Raw genomic sequence first — 9518 nt, 5'->3', positions numbered from 1 at the left:
TGGCTGGAAATGCTAACATTGGAAGTAAGAATTCTGGCATCACCCCTGAGACACCTGGCTTTCTTCATGCTTGGACTGGCCCCTGGAAGGTTCCTGGAGGGCCTCCCATGCATTTCTCTCTCCTGGGTCCATAACCACGAGACATAGCCTTCCGAAACAAAGATGAACGGGTTACTTTTTGTTTTTTTGTTTTTTTTTTTTACACTTGAGGCTTTGGAGCTTTCTGATGCATGCTGCTGACATGATTTTTAACTGAACAGTGGGACTCTGTAGAAAAGATCAAGGGTCAGTGCCTATAAACTGCAGCTACATTTGGGAATTTCAGTGTATTTGTGGACCCCTCCAGAAAGACGTCCTTGTTTTCCTAAAGTGCTCACGTTATTTTCCAACAGGAGCACCCCAAGTACTGGGTCCACGCGGGAATCAGAAAGGGAGCATCCAGCAGGTTGGAGGTAAGTATAAGGAGAATTATCATACAGTTCAAAAGCGTTTGGAACCACTTTATAGTTTTGTTCTTGAAATTCTACCATCATCGTCCAATACTGACTTTTTTTTTTTTTAATACATATCGACTATTTTGCAAGGAGTCCACTTCTCCGGCTAACTAGGACCCGGTAATGAGGGTGCTGGTGAATTATTATTATTTTATTATATCATTATTATTTTGTCTCCGATGATGCCAGAAGGCATCCCTGTTATTATCTAGGAAGACAGTTCCTTTCTTGTCGTTGCTTATTTTGTTTGTTTGTTGATAATTTGGGGATCCTGTCGATTTTTGCTTTCCTGTTCGAAGGACTATCTTAGGACTCCCTTGCTTCAATTCCTAAAATATGATTTCACAGCTCGGAGTTGGCCCTCATGTCCCATCTTATGCCATTCTAAACACCTCTCTGAGATGGAAGGGTCCCCAGTCCCTCGACTCCCTCAGCGTGAAAAGCATGTGTTCAGACGGATGAATGCTGAAGAAAATGTAAATAATGGGCACCTTACTTTCTCCTTTCTAGTCCCCCTGATTCTCTCAAGAGGTTGTGTGGGTGTCATCACTTTTCTAGACTCCATAACCCACTTTGTCTCGTCCAACCAGACAAGGGACAGATTTGGCCAGATATCCTCTCCTCCCGTCTTCCCATGCCTACTACATTTTGGTTGAGTTTTCTACATTCCCCTTTGACTTACGTTTCTCAGCCGTGATGGTGCCATACCTCCCTCAGCTCTTGCATCACCGTTGAGACACCTGGCTTTCTTCCTGCTTGGACTTGCCCCTGGAAGATTCCCGGAGGGTCTTCCATGCACTTCTCTCTCCTGTGTCCATAATCACAAGACATAACCTTTCAAAAGTAGGAGGAAAGGGTCAGATGCTATTTCGCAGTAGTCCTGTTTGTCTTCTGAAGGTGTGACTAAAACCATAATCCCACCTGTAGTGGATTTGCTCTGCTTTTTTTGTTAATCATTCTGTTTGGCAATGAAATTCAGAAGCACAGAAGGGAGTCTACTGAGATTGATGTGAGAAACCCAAACAAGGGGAAGCCCTCAATTGTGGGACGCCCGTTTCATGTTTCTCACGAGATATCACCCTCTGAAGTTTATGTTCCATGTGGTCTTTCTATCCATTCATCTCTGAGAAGATAGAGATGGAAATGCTTCTCTCAGCTACTTCAATGCTCCAGCATCCCCCAGCCCCTGCTCACATCTGCAGGAAAGAGTTCAGGGAGGTGCTGGTTTTAGGTGAGGGAGGAGAGGGTCACAGAGGATGGTAGAGCTCAGGTCCAGCCAGGACAGGACATGTGGAGATGCAGCGTCCCTACCCTTCCTTAGAACTGAAACCCATCACTTGGTTCAGCCCACAAATCTCCTGCCAAGTACCCTGAACTTTGCAGACCACTCTGTCTGGCTCCAGAAATAAAGACTTCTGGTGTTTATTTCAAAGACACCAGAAGAGAATCTACTCTGAGACATGAAATCTCTGGTGCTTGGCATGGATTTCCAGTTTCCTAGGAAGAAAGAAAGACTTTGAGAATGAAATCCATGCATTTCTTCCCAAGTTACATTCCATCCTGAATCAAATGTGAATGAACAGTTGCCCGGTATCAATGTATGAAATGGTGCAGAAAGCACGCATTTTCCAGACCTGCAATGCTCAAGAGTCTGCGCAGGTTATTTCATTAATGTCATTAATTTTTTAATGGGCCTGGGTACAAGGGACATGTGAGTTGAGTCACGAGGGTGAGAAGACCTTTTCATTGTGACCAAAGTGAAGCTGTATGAAAAGGGGATGCCTAAAAGCACATTGCAGAGTAGAGCACACCACCAAACGTTGAGGTCTTTGTGTCTTGATTTTGGTGAGTGAGTTTTACAACCACCTCTGTCATCTGAGGTTGATGACCACAGAGCATCAGCCATCTTCATTTCAGGGAGCTGTGAGCTTCTTGCTTTGAGAACCAGACGAGCAGCTTCCGGGAACAAAGATGAACGGGTTTTCTTTACAATTGAGGCTTTCAAGCTTTCTGATGCATGCTGCTGACATGATTTTTAACTGAACAGTGGGACTCTGTAGAAAAGATCAAGGGTCAGTGCCTATAAACTGCAGCTTCATTTGGGAATTTCAGTGCTTTCATGGACCACTCCAGAAAGACGTCCTTGTTTCCGATGCATGTTAGCGACACGATTTTTCACCGAATAATGCGACTCTGTAGAAACAATCAAGAGCCAATGCCTATACACTGTAGCTTCTTTCAGAATTTCAGTGTTCTAACTGTATTCGTGGACCATGCATGCAAGACGCCCTAGTGTTCCTAAAGCGCTCCCGTTATTTTCCAACAGGAACACCCCAAGTATTGGGTCCACGCGTGAATCAGCAAGGGAGTATCGGGCAGGGTGAAAGTAATTATAAGGAGAATTATCATACAGTTCAAAGTGGAAGTAAGTATAAGGAGAATTATCATACAGTTCAAAAGCGTTTGGAACCACTTTATAGTTTTGTTCTTGAAATTCTACCATCGTCTTCCAATACTGACCTTTTTTTTTTTTAAATACATATCGACTATTTTGCAAGGAGTCCACTTCTCCTGCTAACTAGCACCCGGGATTAGATGCTGGTGAATTATTATTATTTTATTATATATTATTATTTTGGCTCCGATGATGCCAGAAGGCATCCCTGTTATTATCTAGGTAGTATGAATGTATGAAATGGTGCAGAAAGCACGCATTTTGCAGACCTCCGATGCTCAAGAGTCTGTGCAGGTTATTTCATTGATGTCATTAATTTTTTTTTTTTTATTAACGGAAAGAAAAAAAAAAAGAAATTAACACAACATTTAGAAATCATACCGTTCTACATATGCACTCAGTAATTCTTAACATCATCACATAGATGCATGATCATTGTTTCTTTGTACATTTGCATCAGTTTAGAGTAACTAGCAACACAACAGAAAAAGATATAAAATGTTAATATAAAGAAAAGAAATAAAAGTAGTAATAATAATAAAAACAACAACAACAAACAAACAAACAAGCAAACAAAAACAAAAAAAACCCCTGTAGCTCAGATGCAGCTTCATTCTGTGTTTTAACATGATTACTTTACAATTAGGTATTATTGTGCTGTCCATTTTTGAGTTTTTGTATCTAGTCCTGTTGCACAGTCTGTATCCCTTCAGCTTCAATTACCCATTGTCTTACCCTGTTCCTAACTCCTGCTGAACTCTGTTACCAATGACATATTTCAAGTTTATTCTCGAATGTCCGTTCACATCAGTGGGACCATACAGTATTTGTCCTTTAGTTTTTGGCTGGATTCACTCAGCATAATATTCTCTAGGTCCATCCTTGTTATTAAATGGTTCATAAGTTTATCTTGTCTTAAAGCTGCATAATATTCCATCGTATGTATATACCACAGTTTGTTTAGCCACTCTTCTGTTGATGGAGATTTTGGCTGTTTCCATCTCTTTGCAATTGTAAATAACGCTGCTATAAACATTGGTGTGCAAATGTCCATTTGTGTCTTTGCCCTTAAGTCCTTTGAGTAGATACCTAGCAATGTTATTACTGGGTCGTATGGCAATTCAATATTCAGCTTTTTGAGGAACCGCCAAACTGCCTTCCACAGTGGTTGCACCCTTTGACATTCCCACCAACAGTGGATAAGTGTGCCTCTTTCTCCGCATCCTCTCCAGCACTTGTCATTTTCTGTTTTGTTGATAATGGCCATTCTGGTGGGTGTGAGATGATATCTCATTGTGGTTTTGATTTGCATTTCTCTAATGGCCAGGGACATTGAGCATCTCTTCATGTGCCTTTTGGCCATTTGTATTTCCTCTTCTGGTAGGTGTCTGTTCAAGTCTTTTTCCCATTTTGTATTTGGGTTGGCTGTCTTTTTGTTGTTGAGTTGAACAATCTCTTTATAAATTCTGGATACTAGACCTTTATCTGATATGTCGTTTCCAAATATTGTCTCCCATTGTGTAGGCTGTCTTTCTACTTTCTTGATGAAGTTCTTTGATGCACAAAAGTGTTTAAATTTGAGGAGCTCCCATTTATTTATTTCTTTCTTCTGTGCTCTTGCTTTAGGTTTAAGGTCCATAAAACCGCCTCCAGTTGTAAGATTCGTAAGATATCTCCCAACATTTTCCTCTAACTGTTTTATGGTCTTAGACCTAATGTTTAGATCTTTGATCCATTTTGAGTTAACTTTTGTATAAGGTGTGAGATATGGGTCCTCTTTCATTCTTTTACATATGGATATCCAGTTCTCTAGGCACCATTTATTGAAGAGACTGTTCTGTCCCAGGTGAGTTGGCTTGACTGCCTTATCAAAGATCAAATGTCCATAGATGAGAGGGTCTATATCTGAGCACTCTATTCGATTCCATTGGTCGATATATCTATCTTTATGCCAATACCATGCTGTTTTGACCACTGTGGCTTCATAATATGCCTTGAAGTCAGGCAGCGCGAGACCTCCAGCTTCGTTTTTTTTCCTCAAGATGTTTTTAGCAATTCGGGGCACCCTGCCCTTCCAGATAAATTTGCTTATTGGTTTTTCTATTTCTGAAAAATAAGTTGTTGGGATTTTGATTGGTATTGCATTGAATCTGTAAATCAATTTAGGTAGGATTGACATCTTAACTATATTTAGTCTTCCAATCCATGAACACGGTATGCCCTTCCATCTATTTAGGTCTTCTGTGATTTCTTTTAGCAGTTTTTTGTAGTTTTCTTTATATAGGTTTTTTGTCTCTTTAGTTAAATTTATTCCTAGGTATTTTATTCTTTTAGTTGCAATTGTAAATGGGATTCGTTTCTTGATTTCCCCCTCAGCTTGTTCATTACTAGTGTATAGAAATGCTGCAGATTTTTGAATGTTGATCTTGTAACCTGCTACTTCGCTGTACTCATTTATTAGCTCTAGTAGCTTTGTGGTGGATTTCTCCGGGTTTTCGACGTATAGTATCATATCGTCTACAAACAGTGATAGTTTTACTTCTTCCTTTCCAATTTTGATGCCTTGTATTTCTTTCTCTTGTCTAATTGCTCTGGCTAGAACCTCCAACACAATGTTGAATAATAGTGGTGATAGTGGACATCCTTGTCTTGTTCCTGATCTTAGGGGTAAAGTTTTCAATTTTTCCCCATTGAGGATGATATTAGCTGTGGGTTTTTCATATATTCCCTCTATCATTTTAAGGAAGTTCCCTTGTATTCCTATCTTTTGAAGTGTTTTCAACAGGAAAGGATGTTGAATCTTGTCAAATGCCTTCTCTGCATCAATTGAGATGATCATGTGATTTTTCTGCTTTGATTTGTTGATATGGTGTATTACATTAATTGATTTTCTTATGTTGAACCACCCTTGCATACCTGGGATGAATCCTACTTGGTCATGATGTATAATTCTTTTAATGTGTTGTTGGATATGATTTGCTAGAATTTTATTGAGGATTTTTGCATCTATATTCATTAGAGAGATTGGTCTGTAGTTTTCCTTTTTTGTAATATCTTTGCCTGGTTTTGGTATGAGGGTGATGTTGGCTTCATAGAATGAATTAGGTAGTTTTCCCTCCACTTCGATTATGTTGAAGAGTTTGAGGAGAGTAGGTACTAATTCTTTCTGGAATGTTTGATAGAATTCACATGTGAAGCCGTCTTGTCCTGGACTTTTCTTTTTAGGGAGCTTTTGAATAACTAATTCAATCTCTTTACTTGTGATTGGTTTGTTGAGGTCGTCTATTTCTTCTTGAGTCAAAGTTGGTTGTTCATGTCTTTCCAGGAACCTGTCCATTTCATCTAAATTGTTGTATTTATTAGCGTAAAGTTGTTCATAGTATCCTGTTATTACCTCCTTTATTTCTGTAAGGTCAGTAGTTATGTCTCCTCTTCCATTTCTAATCTTATTTATTTGCATCCTCTCTCTTCTTCTTTTTGTCAGTCTTACTAAGGGCCCATCAATCTTGTTGATTTTCTCATAGAACCAACTTCTGGTCTTATTGATTTTCTCTATTGTTTTCAATTTCATTTATTTCTGCTCTAATCTTTTTTATTTCTTTCCTTTTGCTTGCTTTGGGATTAGTTTGCTGTTCTTTCTCCAGTTCTTCCAAGTGGACAGCTAATTCCTGCATTTTTGCCTTTTCTTCTTTTCTGATATAGGCATTTAGGGCAATAAATTTCCCTCTTAGCACTGCCTTTGCTGTGTCCCATAAGTTTTGATATGTTGTGTCTTCATTTTCATTTGCCTCTAGGTATTTACTAATTTCTCTTGCAGTTTCTTCTTTGACCCAATTGTTGTTTAAGAGTGTGTTGTTGAGCCTCCATGTATTTATGAATTTTCTGGCACTCTGCCTATTATTGATTTCCAACTTCATTCCTTTATGATCCGAGAAAGTGTTGTGTATGATTTCAATCTTTTTAAATTTGTTAAGACTTGCTTTGTGACCCAGCATATGGTCTATCTTTGAGAATGATCCATGAGCACTTGAAAAAAAGGCGTATCCTGCTGTTGTGGGATGTAATGTCCTATAAATGTCTGTTAAGTCTAGCTCCTTTATAGTAATATTCAGATTCTCTATTTCTTTATTGATCCTCTGTCTAGATGTTCTGTCCATTGATGAGAGTGGGGAATTGAAGTCTCCAACAATTATGGTATATGTGTCTATTTCCCTTTTCAGTGTTTGCAGTGTATTCCTCACATATTTTGGGGCATTCTGGTTCAGTGTGTAAATATTTATGATTGTTATGTCTTCTTGCTTAATTGTTCCTTTTAATAGTGTATAGTGTCCTTCTTTGTCTCTTTTAACTGTTTTACATTTGAAGTCTAACTTGTTGGATATTAGTATAGCTACTCCTGCTCTTTTCTGGTTGTTATTTGCATGAAATATCTTTTCCCAACCTTTCACTTTCAACCTATGTTTATCTTTGGGTCTAAGATGTGTTTCCTGTAGACAGCATATAGAAGGATCCTGTTTTTTAATCCATTCTGCCAGTCTATGTCTTTTGATTGGGGAATTCAGTCCATTAACATTTAGAGTTATTACTGTTTGGATAATATTTTCCTCTACCATTTTGGCTTTAGTATTATATATATCATATCTGACTTTCCTTCTTTCTACACTTTTCTCCATGCCTCTCTCTTCTGTCTTTTTGTATCTGACTCTAGTGCTTCCTTTAGTATTTCTTGCAGAGCTGGTCTCTTGGTCACAAATTCTCTCAGTGACTTTTTGTCTGAGAATGTTTTAATTTCTCCCTCATTTTTGAAGGACAATTTTGCTGGATATAGGAGTCTTGGCTGGCAGTTTTTCTCTTTTAGTAACTTAAATATATCATCCCACTGTCTTCTAGCCTCCATGGTTTCTGCTGAGAAATCTACACATAGTCTTATTGGGTTTCCCTTGTATGTAATGGATTGTTTTTCTCTCGCTGCTTTCAAGATCCTCTATTTCTCTTTGACCTCTGACATTCTAACTAGTAAGTGTCTTGGGGAACGCCTATTTGTGTCTAATCTCTTTGGGGTGCACTGCACTTCTTGGATCTGTAATTTTAGGTCTTTCATAAGAGTTGGGAAATTTTCAGTGAGAATTTCTTCCATTAGTTTTTCTCCTCCTTTTCCCTTCTCTTCTCCTTCTGGGACACCCACTACACGTATATTTGTATGGTTCACATTGTCCTTGAGTTCCCTGATACCTTGTTCAAATTTTTCCATTCTTTTCCGGATAGTTTCTGTTTCTTTTTGGAATTCAGATGTTCCATCCTCCAAATCACTAATTCTATCTTCTGTCTCTTTAGATCTACCATTGTAGGTATCCATTGTTTTTTCCATCTTTTCTACTTTATCCTTCACTTCCATAAGTTCTGTGATTTGATTTTCAGTTTTTCTATTTCTTCTTTATGTTCAGCCCATGTCTTCTTCATGTCCTCCCTCAATTTATCGATTTCGTTTTTGAAGAGGTTTTCCATTTCTGTTCGTATATTCAGCATTAGTTGTCTCAGCTCTTGTATCTCATTTGAACTATTGGTTTGTTCCTTTGACTGGGCCATATTTTCAATTTTCTGAGCGTGATCCATTATCTTCTGCTGGCGTCTGGGCATTTAGTCAGATTTCCCTGGGTGTTCGACCCCACAGGTTGAAAGATTTTTCTGTGCAATCTCTGGGTTCTGCTTTTCTTATCCTGCCCAGTAGGTGGCGCTCGTGGCACACGTTTGTCTGTGGGTTCCACCAGTGAAAGTTGCTGTGGGTCCTTTAACTCTGGAAAATTCTCGCCATGAGGGAGGTTTGGCAGCTGAAGCCTCTTGGAAGAGTGCCAGCCGGCCTGGGGTTCCGAACGCGGGGAGGGTCTTCGGCCGTCGCAGCACAGGAGAGCGTCCGGCCAAATTAGCTAGTCGGCCCGGGGCGCCAAGCGTGGTGGGAGAGCGCCAGCTGTCACAGCCCGGGAAAGTGCACTGTACCCAGCTGGACGGGGGAGTCACGTGTTTGGAAGGGATCCCCCGGTCACTGTTCTCCGCAGTCTGGTATTTCCGACCCAACTATCTCAGTTGTTCCGGGGGGCCTCGTGTGGTGGGGGCACCAGCCGCCGCGGCCTAAGGGGACCGCCTGTCCAATTCTACCAGCTGGCCTGGGAAGGTGGAAGGGAGGGTTCCGGTCGCTTGCCGTCCCACCCAGGAAAGCCCGTGCCCCTTGTTGATCTCACCGGAGCTGGTTCTCCCAGATAGTCAGCCGTTCCAGGATGGGGTACGCTGTCCCTTTGATCTCCCTCGTGGCTCCGGGAGCTGCTCTGTATTATCTCCACTCCCCCAGTAGCTGTGCTGGAGGAGGAAAGGTGAGGGCAGGAAGGCTGTCGAGGGTGGTGGTGGAGGAGCCAGTGAAGGCGGGAAAGAGGGCACCGTGGTGGTTGGAGAGCTGCCGGAGCAGGAGGGGGAAGAGGGGGAGAAGGAGGGCAGGCGGGTCGGCTGCTGCGGGGCGGGGGCGCCACGCGGCGGGACAGCGGAACAGAGAGGGGAATGTCATTAATTTTTTAATGGGC

At 40.9% G+C, this 9518-nt stretch overlaps 1 long non-coding RNA gene across 1 annotated transcript in view; it reads left to right on the top strand.

Annotated features, from left to right (window-relative positions):
* The first annotated feature begins 395 nt into the window (after positions 1-395).
* LOC143671494 (uncharacterized) overlaps positions 396-9518 on the top strand; it is a 32024-nt gene continuing 22901 nt past the window's right edge. The window contains exons 1-2 of the long non-coding RNA XR_013169574.1: positions 396-452; positions 2821-2880. This is a non-coding gene — a long non-coding RNA (uncharacterized LOC143671494). The remainder of the gene's footprint in view (positions 453-2820; positions 2881-9518) is intronic.

This window comes from Tamandua tetradactyla, chromosome X, assembly GCF_023851605.1.
Source record: "Tamandua tetradactyla isolate mTamTet1 chromosome X, mTamTet1.pri, whole genome shotgun sequence".
Classification (NCBI taxonomy): Eukaryota; Metazoa; Chordata; class Mammalia; order Pilosa; family Myrmecophagidae; genus Tamandua; species Tamandua tetradactyla.
The sequence above is the reverse complement of the archived record's forward strand: the minus strand, read 5'-3'. Positions and strand labels throughout refer to the sequence as shown.